Source organism: Acomys minous (assembly GCF_964271855.1).
Source record: "Acomys minous genome assembly, chromosome: 2".
Lineage (NCBI taxonomy): Eukaryota > Metazoa > Chordata > Mammalia > Rodentia > Muridae > Acomys > Acomys minous.
Genome location: NC_140484.1, coordinates 65,763,476 through 65,778,389, shown reverse-complemented (window position 1 = coordinate 65,778,389; position 14,914 = coordinate 65,763,476). Strand labels below are relative to the sequence as shown.

The 14,914-nt window shown below is 51.8% G+C and overlaps 1 protein-coding gene and 1 long non-coding RNA gene across 7 annotated transcripts in view; one reads left to right on the top strand and one right to left on the bottom strand.

Annotated features, from left to right (window-relative positions):
* CTBP2 (C-terminal binding protein 2) overlaps positions 1–13,790 on the bottom strand; it is a 130,058-nt gene extending 116,268 nt beyond the window's left edge. For 2 of the 6 annotated variants that reach the window (XM_084772706.1, XM_084772711.1), the window contains exon 1: positions 13,107–13,388. The gene's annotated coding sequence lies outside the window, so the exon portion shown is untranslated. Of the gene's footprint in view, positions 1–11,715; positions 11,738–12,572; positions 13,017–13,106; positions 13,389–13,651 lie in introns of those variants that run through there. The other 4 variants (XM_084772707.1, XM_084772712.1, XM_084772708.1 and 1 more) reach the window with 4 other exon arrangements.
* LOC311592387 lies at positions 13,735–14,903 on the top strand. The gene is made up of 2 exons (XR_014777396.1): positions 13,735–13,857; positions 13,957–14,903. It is a non-coding gene; the product is annotated as an uncharacterized lncRNA (long non-coding RNA).
* The last annotated feature ends 11 nt before the right edge of the window (positions 14,904–14,914 follow it).

The window sequence follows — 14,914 nt, the reverse complement described above, 5'->3', positions numbered from 1 at the left end:
TTCCAGGCCCTCCCACCTTCTGGATGTTCCTTCAACAACCACCCACTTGAAAGTGCACAATCACCTCTTCTCTTGGCATAAGAACAGCAGGTTTACTTTATTTTACTATATTGGTAAATGTAAATGCAGGAAGGGGTACAGCATTTTCCATGCCGTCTTTGCCACTCTTTCTAGAATAGTCTAGGTCATGATTCTTGATGCTGCTGCTAAGCTCTAGAAGCTTAGCCTGTGTCTTCTGACGTGCAACCATCTTAGTAGAACAATGGTTCTCGACCTTCCTAATGCTGCGACCCTTATGCTGACCCCAACCACAACATTTATTGCTACTGCTTAGCTGTAAGTTTGTTACAGTTGAGTCATGGTGTAAATATTTTTGGAAGATGTGTTTGCCCAAAGGGGTCATGACCCAAAGGTTGAGAACCACTATGCTAGTCTCTTCCTCACCTCAATACAGCACAGGTACAGGGCCAGGGCCCCCAGAGCAGAGTTCATGTAGAGCATTAGCTTGAAAACCTCCTGGAATGTATCTTCAAGCCTGACCCTGCTTTAGGGGACAGGAGTTGGGAAATCTTTTTCCAGACTTCCTGGTTAGCAGTGTTGTGAATTTACTTAAGCTCACTGGCATAACTGACACGCACGGACAGAGGCCAACACCAACTAACCAGGGAAGCGCTGCATCCCCTGCGATCCATATGCAGCTATAAATTCCCAGTAAGCCGGTTGAGGCCGGTATACACCTTTAATCCTAGCACTCCCTGTGAGTTCGAGACCGGCCTGGTCTACAAAGTGAATCCAGGACAGCCAAGGGTACACAGAGAAACCCTGTGGGTGGGTTGGCGGGAGTTCCCAGTCATTAAGGGGGAAAAAAATCAGAAGCATCCTCAAATGAGTTTGTGGTATAGTTCCCTTGCGCTACACCTGCCCATTTAGGAAGGAGAGGAATTACCCACTAGGCCAGTCAGTATAAATATTCAGAAAGAGAGAGTTTCAGCTTTCTCTTTAATCTCTCCTGTTCATTTAAGTCACATTTCAATCTTCTGTTTGGTTGAGAAATGAAAGGGCGCTGAATTGGAGAGAGTGAAGGGTAGGGGCCTTCTTCTCCAATAAAGAGTACTGTGAAGGACCCGAGAAAACCAACTACAGGGTGAGAAAACCAGTTATCAGGAGACCAAAGTGCCCCTCCATGGTAGGCAGATCATTTGTCCTTGTTTCTATCCTGTATGGAAGGAGTTAACTTAGGTGCCAGCCTTGTGGCTTCTCTGCAGGGCAAAGGAGCCCTGAACTCTTGAAGCAGGCCAGAAGTATAGACTTCCTACAGCCCAGGCTCACCGGCACGGTTGAGACGACCACATGAAACTGTGGCTAGCACGGACTGTCCTCAAGGAAATCCCATGCAGTAGGCAGCCAGCAATGGCTGGGAGAACCACAGAAGGCACGGGAGCAAACCAGTATTCGGCTATCTGCAAAGCCCAGCTGTGTCCACCACGCAGGCAAACCTCTGAAGAGAGGGCTTTATCCTCTTTTTCCATCACCTGCCTAGGCCTGTGTAGTTAAAGGCAACACCGGACCACACCACCACCACCACCACCACCACCACCACTACCACGACCACCACCACCACCACCACGACCACCACTGCCACAATAGAGAACTGTTTGAAAACGGGGAGGGGGCGGGTGAAATGCAGTGCTTAAAATAGACAGAAATATAATCATTACCCAAGCTGGAGCAAAGCCAATACACCAGCGCAAACATGAGTAATTTGTTAGGAGACACCTCCTTGGCATGTTAGCCTCAGTCAGGGTCGAACCCCCTGTGCCCCCCCCCCCAAGGCCCCAGTTTTTCGGCCTCACTCTCATCTGCAGGTAACTGCAGGGATTTTCCCCAGCTCACAGGCCCACACCTGTTCTTGATAGGGAAGGAAGGGCTGCAGAGCAGGAAGGTACTTTTAATGAAAGCCTGTTTTTCAGGAAAATCCCCACCACATGGGGGCCTTAGGTCCAGAGCTCCTGCCCTGGGTGCCTTTCCGGTGAGTTAATCACCACAGGGGCAGGGCTAGGCTCTGGATTTTAGGGCACGCCCAACTTCGTGCCAGTCCCTTTCAGTTCTGATCGCCACTTTGAAAGGAAGACTAATCCTTTTGTTCTGGCAAATTCACTCCAATTCCTTGCTAAGGCCAGTATTACACAAAGGCAAGGCTGTAACCTAGAACTTCCTTGAAAGGAAGTTTTTACTGGTTTTACAGGAGTGGAGAAGACAGACCATCCCAACCTCCTTAGGGGAGATCTTGCCCAGCTTCCTCTGGATCAATGTGCAGAAATTTGAGGACCAGTGGGATGCTGGGATCAGTGGGATGCTCGGTTCATCCCACTCAAGCCACTTCTCCCCCTCCAGGGCAGGGCACTCATCAGAAAGGCAGAGAGCCTTCGAACCCAGCCTACCTACTGAAAATGGGATGCCTGGCCCTTAGCATATGGGGAGTTGTCCATATATTCCAGGGGTGAGGTGCATTTGGGGGAGTGGAGCAGACAGTGAGTCTGTAATCCAGAGAATCTTTCCACACCGCCAGAAACTTCCAGAGACCTCCCAGGTCTGAATAGTCACTTCAAAATTACAGTGAGAGAGGTTGGAGATGGTGCAACGGTTTCGATTACTGACTGCTCTTCCTGGACCTGGGTTCAATTCCCAACACACACACACACAATGTCTACAAAGCTTTATCTGTTAACTTCCGTTCCAGGGGGTCAGGGAAGACTGAGCTTGTGGTATAGGCGTTGAACCCCAGCTATTTGGGAGACTGAGGCTGCAGAGAGAATTTAAGAGCAGCCTGGGCATCTTGGTGAGAAAGCGGGTGAGATATAGATCAGTGTGCTTGGCTAGCTGGTGTGTGAGGAGACCACAGGTTAGTTCCATCTCCAGTACAAAAGTGCAAAGAACCTACCAGCAGGTGGGGATGCACACTTCCACTCTTTGATCCCAGTTATTTGGGGGAACGGAAGGAAGCAAGAGGATCCCAACTTGGAAGCCACCTTACAAAGCATAGCAAGAGGAACTGGGAGGGGTGGGGTGTGAGGAGCTAGCTCTGTTAATAAGGCATTTACTTTGTGGCCTGGAAACCTGAGCTGTGTCCCCAAAGCATACATGTCAGAGATAAGTGACTGCCGAAAGCTGTCTGCACCTCCTGCACCAACCACTACCACCACCACCACCCAAAATAAATGTGATCTAAAATGGCTTTAGGTGCAATAAAACTTCAAAAGACCTGGAGAGCCTGCAGGAAGCTCTCCCTGTTTTTAAGACTGGATCACTCCCAACAAAAAAGATTCCCCCCAGAAGACAAAAGAAAGCAAGCCGGACTTCTCCTCACAGCTCCCCGAGTTCTGGGAAACCTGTGGGATGGCGGCAGGGTAGAAATGGAATCATTATTTCGGAGAAGTCTGAATTCTGGAGGAACATAGAGCCTGTCCCTTCCCTCTGCTTTGAGGGCAGAAAGCAAAGACGCAAAGGAGAGTGGGAGGAGCTCCAGCCAGGAAGAAGGTCCTCCAACCCGGAAGTCCTGCTCGGACCACTTTCCACTCTTCAGGGCCCAGCTCCATGGGGAGGTCATGGGCAAGTCACTGCAAAGCACCTTCTCAGCCTGCCCTGCCATCATTCCACCTTGGAAGGCTAATGACCGGTCACAGCCAGATACAAGTGAGGACTCATTAGACAGTCCCTACATTGTTACTCCAGGTAACAATGCTGCTAAGAGTGCTGAAGTTATGAAGTCTCCAAAAACACAAGGCCTAACTAACGTTCAGAAAATTGTTTCACCACGGAGAATCCCCAATTCTCCTGTTGCCCGCCCCCCCCCTTTCCCCTTAATGGCTAGCACCTCCAGTCAATCCCCAAACTCCAAGAGCTGCCACTATAACAAACACATCAGACTGGCTTCGGTCCTGGCAGTTATATGTGTCAAGCTCTATGGCCCTATTTGTAGTACAAATAAAACACTGAAAATCTTGCTGCACCTCAAGCCCGCCACAAGGATGGTGCCCCTGTGGGCCCTTTGCCTCCTGGTAGTCTACCAATGAACTTCCCTGAAAGCCCACTGGAGGCGCTAGAGACACTTAAGACCCCCAAGTCCCCGACATGAGGAAGACAGGATCACTGTGTGCATAAGCGGGGTCAGAACGGGGTACTAGCATGCCCCTGGCTCAGCTGAGCTTTAAGTGGGAGCCTATTTGAGTGTCCTCCCCACCTCGGTGTCACATGTCACCCCGTAGCTCCCTCCCAGCCTTGGAAGCCAGCTGGTGAGAGGGAAGCCTGCAGGAGGAAGGAAGTGGGGGCTGGGGAACAGGGCCCATTTCCATCACCTAAAGACTTCCCTGCTGTTCGGATTAGCAAGTGAAAAGGCGAGGACAAGGGGAGTTTTCCCGGTGTCAGAAGCCCCTCTCTAAGCGCAGAGATAGACGGGCGGCGGCGCCAGGTGCATGCACCCCAGGGACTAGCAGCCCACTTGGAGGTCCAGAGATCCAAGAATTCCAGAAAGTCTAGCCGAGAAAGGCTCCCCCACGCTTCTTCCTGCTGGGTCCCCAGCCAGTCCCCGCCCCCTCCCAGGGCGGGGCAAGGTGTGGCGGAGGCCTTAGTCTCAGACCCACCCTCTCTTCCCCTCCTGGAAGGTCGCGAGGGACACCGGAAGTTGTTCTAGTGCCCGCCTAGGCAGAAGGCAAACGGGTCCCGGGAACTAGGTCCACCTCACCAACTCTGCGCTACGGGAAATCGGAAAGAAAAAACAGCCCCTTCGTAACTTGGAGAAAGCGACTCGGTATTTCTTCCACGCAAATAAACAGGAATTATTGTATTTACCCAGGTCGCAGGAGCCTCGTGAAGATTAATGGCTGTGAACTGTTTTTAAGATAAGCAACACTCCCAGATCTTACTTGTGGACATTCATTATATGCATAGGGTCGTTTGATGCACTCTATCATTCTTCTCTAGGGAGTTTCATCACGAGCTCTGAGAGCAACGGAGAAAGCACTGGCTGCTCTCCGGAATGACCGTGACACCCACCCGAGGCACCTACTCCAGCCTCCCCTCCCCCGACTTAAAGGGAAAAAAAAAAAACCAACACCGCAAGGCAGGTGAGCTACACAGCCAGCAGTGCAAATTAGCATAACATCTGGAGAAGGCAGGGAAAAACAACTTTTAAAATATGCGCCGTCCACTCCACTAGGAAGGAAAACGAAACGGCTTCCTCCTAATGAAGCCTCTTAGGCTTGGCCTCTGCCTGAGTCTCTGGTGTTAGTGAACTAGTAGCCAAAACCAGTCTCCAGTGGTCACTCCAGCTCTGCCATTACCGGGAGCCCACACGGTCCGGTCCTATCCGGCCTGGTAGCTCCAGCAGCGAGCCCTTCTCTGGCGGAATCATCCCCTTCCTGAGTAATACCAGGTCACTTGACCACTGAGAGCACTTCTGGCCTGAAGATGGGGGTTAAGGGTTCAGAAAGTCAGCCCTCTCTATCAGACCATCCCTGAGACTTGGTTTTAAGGCAGGCAAGTCTAAGGACACCAGCGTTTCAAGTGTGTGCGAAGCATTACCTCCACCCCTCCTCGGGCTATTCGACCCGAACCAGCAGTGGAGAAGCACACTTTGGACTCCTGAGCAGATCACATTAAAAAAATTCTCCATCAGTGAGAGAAAAGTGACAACTAGGGTCCATTTAAAAGGAGAGTACAGAGAGAGGCGACCCTCTCCAGCAAGTCATCTGCACCTGCTTCTCCTGCCCCTCCCACTACTCTCTTCTCAGCTCTGCAATCAGTGTATAATGAATACACTTCCAGGTTTGTTTGTGGGTTTTTTTTCCCCCTGTGACAGGGTTTCTCTGTATAGCCTTGGCTGTCCTGGACTGGCTTTGTAGACGAGGCTGGCCTCGAACTCACAGAGATCCGCCTGCCTCTGCCTCCCGAGTGCTGGGATTAAAGGCTTGCGCCACCACGCCCGCCCACACTTCCAGGCTCTATTATGCCAGTTTGCACACGTAAAACAATTATTTTGCTAGGCTCCATATTGGTTTTGTTTTGTTTTTAGCTGTCATCATATTAGGACCAAGAACAAAGTATCCCATTCCATTAGGGTCTTAGCTCCTTCCAGATGTGCTTCCAAGGGTTCCATGACTGCAGGGATGAAGTTTTTGTTTGTCCTGCGCTTGGTGAGATAGCTGAAGGCCAAATTTCAAACACGATGGAAGCAGAGCCACTATGAGGCTGAACTTACAGGACCCAAGGCTGTATTCCACATGCTCTGGGCAGGCCTCAATCTGGGCTCCAGTGATACAGAAAGCTACTGCTACTATCTCCTAGCAAACAATCTTTAAGCCAGGCAAGTTTAAAATGTTGTAATTCAAGAAGCACATGCTGATCAGAATGGGGGAGGTGGGGGGGAAATCCAATACCATAAACCAGGTGTGCTGGGCACTGCAAGTCTAATCCCTGCACTTGGGAGGTAGGATAAGGATAAGGAAGGAATTCAAATCTAGCCTGTGCTACATGAGATCAGACCAGAAAAGTAACATGGGGTAAAGTATATTTCTTTTTGTAGTTTGCAAATAAGGAGGATTTTTTTTTAAAGCATAATGAGTAAAGGGCACCACTCTCCTCCTCCTTCACCGGGGTTTTCCTGCCACCAGAGGCCAAGGCAAACCTAGTCACCAGCTATTCAGGATTAACATCCTCCAAACACCACCTAGCGTGGGGACTGGGAAAGAAAGGTCTATTGCCTAGGACAGAAGCGGTGATTCCTTATTAAACTAACATGAGTGCTTGCCCCATTAGTCAGAAGCCAGCCATTTTATCACAACGTCTATGAAACTCAAGTCCACTCTACAGCCGTCTGTTAAATCTAAGTTAGACGCACGGCTAAAGCAAGGCATCTCTTCAAGCACCCACTGGGGACAGAGCTAGGGACGGATGGAAACTGCCAAGGGGCCTCAAAGTTATGACTGCACATTGCTAAATACCAGATAGAAGCAGCTCTGGGGAATAGACAATTACCCACCTGATTCCAGTTTGGATGGAGGCTTTTACGAGGTACCGGGAACGCCTGTCACCTGAGCCATCACGAGCCCCACATGGTTTTGAGAGGGAAAGCTTTGAGAACGAAGACCCAAAAAGGCCTTTTCAGAAAGAAGAACAGGAGCCACAAACAAGGCAAGGCAGGCCTTACACCAAGTACTCAGTGTAGGTGACTGTCCCTGAGGGCACAGCAAGGAATTGAAAACAAGCACGGCTCCTTCTTGGGATTTCAGTTGCCTCAGTGTCTGGCATTTATAAAAAAAAACTGTTCTCCTAATATCAAATTTGAAAGGGGGGGTGGGGGGGCGTGTGATTCTTAATGCTTTTCTTGGAAACTGCTTCTATTTGCTCTTGTAATCTTTCCTCAAAAAGAATGCAGACTGCTAAGATGCCAAAGCATGTATTCCCTGAGTCCAGTAAGACCACCTTCTAAGAAAAACTCAGGAAGGGAAGCTTGCCAAATTTCCATGCCTCACCAAGGCAGATGAATGCCAGGCTGGTGGTTCCCATCCCGGTTCTGTGTGCCTGCAGAAGACGAAACTGCCCCTTGGCTCCCATTGTCAACATTCCACACAAACAATGGCCTGGCTCTCTCATCATTGTACGTTCTATATTCATCTGTGAATCCCGCCCCCCCTTCCACACAACGTGCCAAGCCCTTCTCTTCACAGGAGAAGTTCTGAATGCCCAAGTGTGCAGCCATAATTTAGGCCTTACACATTAATAATGACACCTAAAAGCAAACTCCAGATCAGGCCCCAAACATTCATTTGTGACTATCATTATTAGAGTCACACTGATAGCTTTCGGATACTTTTCATTAAATCATGATCAAAAGAGCCACTGAACACCTTTTAAAAAATGGTTCTGATGTTTTCGGCGATTATTAGATATAATTTTCTGAATTCAGAGATAAGGCTTAAAAAAAAAAACACCTTCACAACTCGTGACACATTCATTCTATTAAACCCAGACTTGAATAAAAATCAACTTCAAAAGATGGGGCGCACCTCGAGTTTTCCCGGCTTCCAGGGGGCGGGCAGCTGTAGTTGCAGCCAAATTAGGACTTGCTTACCAGCTGTGAGAGGTAAGGCGATCCACCTAGGCAGTCCTACAAGCTACCCACCAAGCATTCTGGTACTTCCAAAACTTTTCAGCATACACAGACCTCACCACAAGCATTAATTCCTGAGCCAGCCAGCCCTCAGGAAGATTGTTGGTAAGACAAGATTTCACCCAAAGGTATTATTTCTATTAGTATAAGGACTTCTTGGTGAAGGGTCAAACTGTATTATTTTTGTTTTAAAGACTAAAATTCTGTTCTACTCTCTATGATGAGCTGCTATCACCTGGACATGGATGTTATTAGCAGAGTTGTTTACACCAACCATTATGGGTAAATGCCCCATCCCAGGCAGGTGGTGTATGCCTCTAATCTCAGCACTTGGGAGACAGGCAGGCGGATCTCTGAGTTCGGGGCCAGCATGGTCAACAAAGCAAGTCCAGGACAGCCAGGTCTACGAGAGAAACCTTGTCTTGAAAAAACAAAATCAACAACAAATGTCCCATCCCAGTCATGTACTGTGTGAATGTTTATGTTTCCATGTGGCCTACACCAGGGACTGGGAACTCTTAGCACACTGCTTTCTGTTGCTAGAAAGATTAGCAGAGGGCCACAGACTGAACTCACATACATTATGATAGCCCCTCTATATTTAAGTGACAGTGATAAAAAATAACAACTGGAACCACCTGTCAAACATGCTGTAAAAATCTTTTTTTTTTTTTTTAATTATTTTTTCCATTTAGGAAAAAACACTGAGTGCAGAAGGGATAACTTCTCCTTCAAAAATGATTCATGAAGCCAGGGGCTGTTGTTGGCAAGACATTCTGTGACAACACAGTAGGAGCCCTCCCTAAAAGTGTCCTTTTGGATGTTTCTGGTTTTGTTTTTATTTTATTTTTTGTTTTGGTTTGGTTTTGGTTTTTTCGAGACAGGGTTTCTCTCGCTTTGTCCTGGACTCGCTTTGTAGACCCAGGCTGGCATCGAACTCACAGCGATCCCCCTGCTTCTGCCACCACTGCCTGGCCACTTACTGACTTCTTAAAACCATATGGTGGTGGCGCACGCCTTTTATCCTGGCACTTGGGAGGCAGAGGCAGGTGGGTCACTGTGAGTTCGAGGCCAGCCTGGTCTACAAAATGAGTCCAGGACAGCCAAGGCTATACAGAGGAACCCTGTCTCGAAAAACAAAAACAAAAATAAAACAAAAGTCAGTAAGTATAAGAAAGGCTGGGTGTGGTGTCACACACGTTTATGTGGGAGGCTGAAGCAGGCGGATCTCTGTGAGTCTAGGGCAACATGGTCTACAGAGTGAGTTCCAGGACAGCCAAGGTTATGTAGAGACCCTTTCTCAAAAATAAATAATTAATTAATCAAAATTAAAAAAAAAAAAAAAAGAATTTCCAACAAAACATACCATCTTGGGCTCACTTTCCTTTACTGTTTTAAAGATTCCAAATGACAATATTTAAATCTGACCCACTGCTGGTGAGGTATATATCAATCTACTGACTACAGTCTCAGAACCATGTTTTATTTGTAGTTTCTCTAATCCAATGTTTCTTTAAAACACTTTCTAGATTTACAAGAGAATTTCTGTTTGGAGTTTTTAAAGTCAAGAGTGAAGTTATTGATTATTCCCTGAAAGGGTAAAGGATGGAGTAGTTAATAATTATTCCACTAGCAAGTTTTACTGTTTCATCTTGTGTACAAGGGCCAGATTAACAATGGCAGGGAAAGAAAACGACTCAGCAGGGACAGGAACAGGTGTGCCTGAGTCTTAAAAGGCCAAAATATTTCACAAAGTATGTAACAAAGTATGTTACAGTGGCAGTGTTTGTCTTTCCGGTGGCTAAACTTTTTTTCTTTTAACTTTCTTAACTCTGAAGTGGCATGCTTGCATTTTACAGACGTTTCTTCCCTTAAAATTGACGACTAAATCCCACACGTAAATTGCAACTCAAGCTTAGCAAGGAAATGCATTTGAAGGACAAAGGGTTTTTTTTTTTTTAATCACAGCTAAGAAAAGGTAATTCACCCTGCCCCTCCCCCACAAGAACACCCATTCAAGGGCCAGTTTCAAAGCTCCCAAGTGAAACCGTAAATAACTCACGTGGTAGTGAGCTCCCCTCAGCAGGGCACACCACACCGCCCTCCACTCTCCCTTATTAACGTGCCAGTACAAAGCGCGCGGGGGGGGGGGGGGGGGGCAACATACGCCTATAGCTTAAGTATCTCCCCAAACAAGAAACCAAAAGGCACCTTGTCAGGTCCAGAACTAAGTGCAAACCTGAGATCTTTTAATTCCCACAAATATAGCTGCTTTCCACAGAGACGTACTCGTGTCCCCTACCCCTGGGGCACAGAAAAACCAATCAGTGTCATAAATCCCCCTAGCTTTCAACCTTCTCTCCCTTGAACTGGGGCAGGAGTGGGGGGAGGGGCGACCCAACATCAACACTTACACTAAACCCCTCAATGCTCTACAGAAATATGCTGGCTTATTTCCTTTGTTTGGTCATGTTATACTTGATCAAGTGTGAACGATTAAACTGGTTTCATTAAAGGCAAGTACATTCACGGCTAACATTCAACTTCAATAGCGACTATAAGCATATTTTGCAAGAAGGAGGGCCTGGTTCTTGCTTGAAACCTACCAGCTCATTAACTTTTCTTTGGGGGGCTATAAAAAAGGGCACTGGGGGTTTTTCCAGGAGTGTGTCAGAGCCAGACAAAAGGATATTCAATGTTCCAACTTTAAGATACAGTTGCTATTTAGAAAAATAAAAAGGAAACCTTGTTTTCACATTAAAGTTGCTGGGGCTGAAAATGTTGAATTAGCCTTTAAAATATTACTTTGTAATTGTTGTTAAGAAGTACTCTTTGAAATGAAGTCATTATAAAACCAAGACCCTTTTAAAGTCCCATTACTCAAGATGCAAGAGATTTATCTTAAAAAAAAAAAAACGTTTCATACCAGAATTGTTTTAGTAGATGGAAACTAGTTGTTTAAGAATCTATCTAGAGGCAAGCAGCAGCCCCAGGAGCCGAACGCGAGGTAATTTTAAAACTGTCTTTGAACCCAGCACGAGGAGAGAAGACCGTTTCTCCTTCGAAAAGAGATCCCATAATTGATGCATCCCGTCAAAGTTAGAAAGCAGAAACACTTTTGTAACCCATCTACCAACGCGATGCTCCCTCAAAAAATAACCCACCTCAGCCAAAAATATACAACCTCCCGAAGAACTGCAAATAAAAGCGTTTAGGATTTTAAATTTCCAATGCATAGAGTTCTCTTACCTACCCTTCAAGCCGTTCGCACCTAAGAACATCTACAAAGTTCCCCTCTCTCTGTTTTTAAAGAAAACAGGGCAAATATCCAGAAAGGTCTATTTGCCCGGGGTTGGGAGCCTGGAGTGGCGACGTAGGCCATTGCCAGCAGCCTTCAAGCACGCAGAGATTTCAGGAGGTATTGCCCTGCTCCTCTACAAAATCCTAAACGCGAGGGTCCCCAAGGAGCCAACCGCTGCTTGGGCCGCATCTGGGAAAAGTAGGGGGTGGGGGCTGGGCAGGGGTACCATAAACGCGCGCACACGCACCCTCGGTGTCGGCGACCATCGTCGCCGGCGGAAAGCAAGCCACGGGAGGGAGTGTGTGCGCGCAAGTGTATGCCCGCGGTGACCGCGCCGAGCTCTCGGGCCCGCGGCCTCCGGGTCCCTTGGGCGCAGCGTGGGCTGCAGACGACCGGCCACGCCGCGGGCCCTCCCGCAGGAACAAGGCCTGGGCGCGCCGGCACTCCCGCGCTGCCGGGCCCAGGTCGCCCGAGGCACTGGGGAGGGCGCGAGCCAGAGAAGAAAGGCTCTTCTCACGGGTCGATCCAGCTCCGCGGAACACCCCAGACACAAGAAGGCTAGCGCGGCAGCCGGGCAGTACCAGCGCCACGCTGGGTCCCCGGTGCACCAGGCGCGCCCCAGCCAGACCCTTCTACGAAACTTTCTTTTTTGCTTCGCCCCACCCGAAAAGTGCGGCCCCGGAGAGGGCGCGGAGGACAGCGGGCGGAGGGCTAGGAGGAAGTGGTGCCCGCGGGAGCGCGGCCGGGCAGAGGAAATGCCCGCGCCGCCCGCCCCCGCCCTTGCAGCCCGCCCCGGCCCCCCGCCCCGCCGCGACTTTGGCGGGCCGAGCCCCGCGCGCCACTGGAGGCGGCGGCGGCAGCGGCAGATGTGGCCCCGGCTACCCCAAGGAGCCAACAATGCCGGGCCGGCAAAACAAAAGGGATCCGCTTCGCGTCTTTCCCGGCCTCTCAGTTACACTCTTGGGGAGCTGCGCGGGATCCTGGGCCGACAGGGGCCGCGCCCCCAGGGGCCCCGAGCCACGCGCGCCCCGACTTGTACCCGCCGACCCCGGTCACCCCCCCACCTCGCGCCCGCCCGCCTCACAGGAGCAAGGCCTGCCGCACCCTGGCATGCACGGACTCCTGGTCCCCAGGGATCCGGCCGTATTGTCCCCGCGGCGCGCTGCGCGCACGTCCGAGATCGCCGGCAGCCCTCGCGCGCGCACCCTCCAGGCTCCTGGAGCAAGCCGGGGCTCCTAGGAAACCGTCGCCAGACGCTGCCTCCACTGCCCTCAGGACGCCGCTGCGCTCCGGGTTTCTTTCCTTTTTTTTTTTCCAATCCTGATGGGAAGGAAGGTGACCGCCTACTTCGCATTCATCAACTCATCACAACAACAAAAATCCTGGCGCAAAGGGCGGCCAGTCAGTGGCTAGAGGCGGTGGGCGAGAACCCCCAAGCGGGCGTCCACCCCCGGGTGAAGCGTGTAGACACTGGGCCGGGGGCGCTGACCAAAGATGTCCTCGGATGCCTGCCCGGTGTCCTTCGCCCTCCTCCTCCTGAGTGGCGCAGTGAGGCGCGGGCACGGCGCCCCAGCCAGCGGCCGCAGGTGAGGCGGGGGCGGCGGCAGCCCGGCCCTCCCCGAGGACACCCCCCCTTACCTCGTCCTGGGTCGCCGGCGTCCAAGGAGAAGGGCGCCCACCCGGGAGGCGGCGGCGGTAGCGAAGGCTCCCGCCCCTCCCACCCCACCCGGCGGCGGCGGCGGTGGTGGCGCTGGCGGTGCGGCACCCCCCTCAGCGCGGCATGGCTCCCAGCTCAGTCTCTCTCTCCTCCGGCCGCAGCTGGCTTCTTTGGGCCGCTCCCGAGCCACCTTAAAATGACACACGCACACAGAGACACACACACAAAAACTTAATCTCTCCAGCCCTGAGCCCCACCCCCTCCCGCCCTCCCCTCCCTTCCTTTCCCTTCCCTTCCCTCCCTTCCTTTCCTTCCCTTCCTCCTCCTCCCGTCGCCGCCGAGCCTCTTCCTACTTCCCCACCCACCCCACCCCCTTCCCCCGCCCACCAGCTCCCGATCCCCCCCCCCTACACACACCCCACCTCGTCCTGGCCGCGCGCCCTCTTGCCAGCTCTGCGGCCTGGAGGGGCTGCATTGGGGGTCCCCGGCCCGCGCCCGCCCCGCGGCCGCCCCGCGCCGCGCTCACCCCCCAGAGGATGCTGGCTGCAACTTGGATCCGGGGAGGGAAGGTCCTGAAAGCCGAGCGCCTCCCGGCTATTTGCTCTTCTTTATTTGTTTTCTCCTCTCGGGAAGGAGGAGGAAAGCGCAGAGAAAAGGAAAGAGAAGGACGGAAGCAGCGCGGGCCGCTGCTCTGGTGCCCTCCGGCAGAGCAGGAGCGAGGCGGGAGGCGAGGTGAGGGTCCCCTCGCTCACTCGCTTTTTTTTTTTCAAAGGCGGGGTCTCTTTGCAAACCAATGACACAACCCCACATGGTCCGGTCTCGCCCCTACAGATAGTTCTCACTACAAATCGGCTCTCTCTAGGGATTAGCAGCTACGCGAAAGTGCTTGCTAGCGCTGCGGGCAGCCGAGGGGGCCGGGCAAGACAGGCACACCCCGGCCCAGCCCAGCACCTCCCTGAAGGCTCTAGGGACGCACGGGGGTCCCGCGACCGGTGCGGTGACTCCATCCGCCCTCACCCTCCTTCCTCCTCCGCCCCTTCCACGTGGGGCCCGCCACGTGGGGAGACGCGAGCTCCGGCGGGCCTCCGCACGGTCTCCCGGGTGGCCCCTGCTCTGTAGGGCCCCCACCACGCCCGCGTAGCCGAACTGCCCTCTACTCGGCCCCGAGGCTCCAACTTCCTCCTGGGCCCTGCGCAGGCCACAGATGCCGTCCCAGGCCCGCGAGGTCAGGCGCGGGCCGGCCACAGGGGGCACTTGCGATCCCAGATCCCAGATCTGGGAGACCGTGCCGGAGAGGCATCGCTGGCTGCGGGTGCGCGCGGAGATTGGTCTATGTACTGGAACTTGCCATGATGTGTTCGCTAAATGTTTTTATACATTTTTTTAAAAATGCCTTTCCGTTGTCTGTATGTCGCTGGGCTATTTTGAAAGCCTTGCCTTGATCAAGTCCCCAGCCTCTCTCTCTGAGGCCCGAGGGTCGCTTGTGCGATGCCCTTTCGCGACCACGAGACTATAAGTGATTCGGTGCTCTGCAATTGGAATCTGAACTCTTCAACGGCGGTGGGGCACAGCAGTCGCGCCAGACTGGCCAGCATCTGTGCTGGATCCCTTGGCCATGACCCGGGACATCCGAGCGCTGTCCCCGGAAGGGAGCGGGCTCCCTGCGCTCAGAGACCCCAAGGTTACCAGACTTGAGGCGCGCGTATTCTCTGTGGCGATGAGCAGGAACCCTTGGATGAAATTATTTTTATAAATCTTTTGGGATGCTAGCGACTTGATTAAGGTGTTG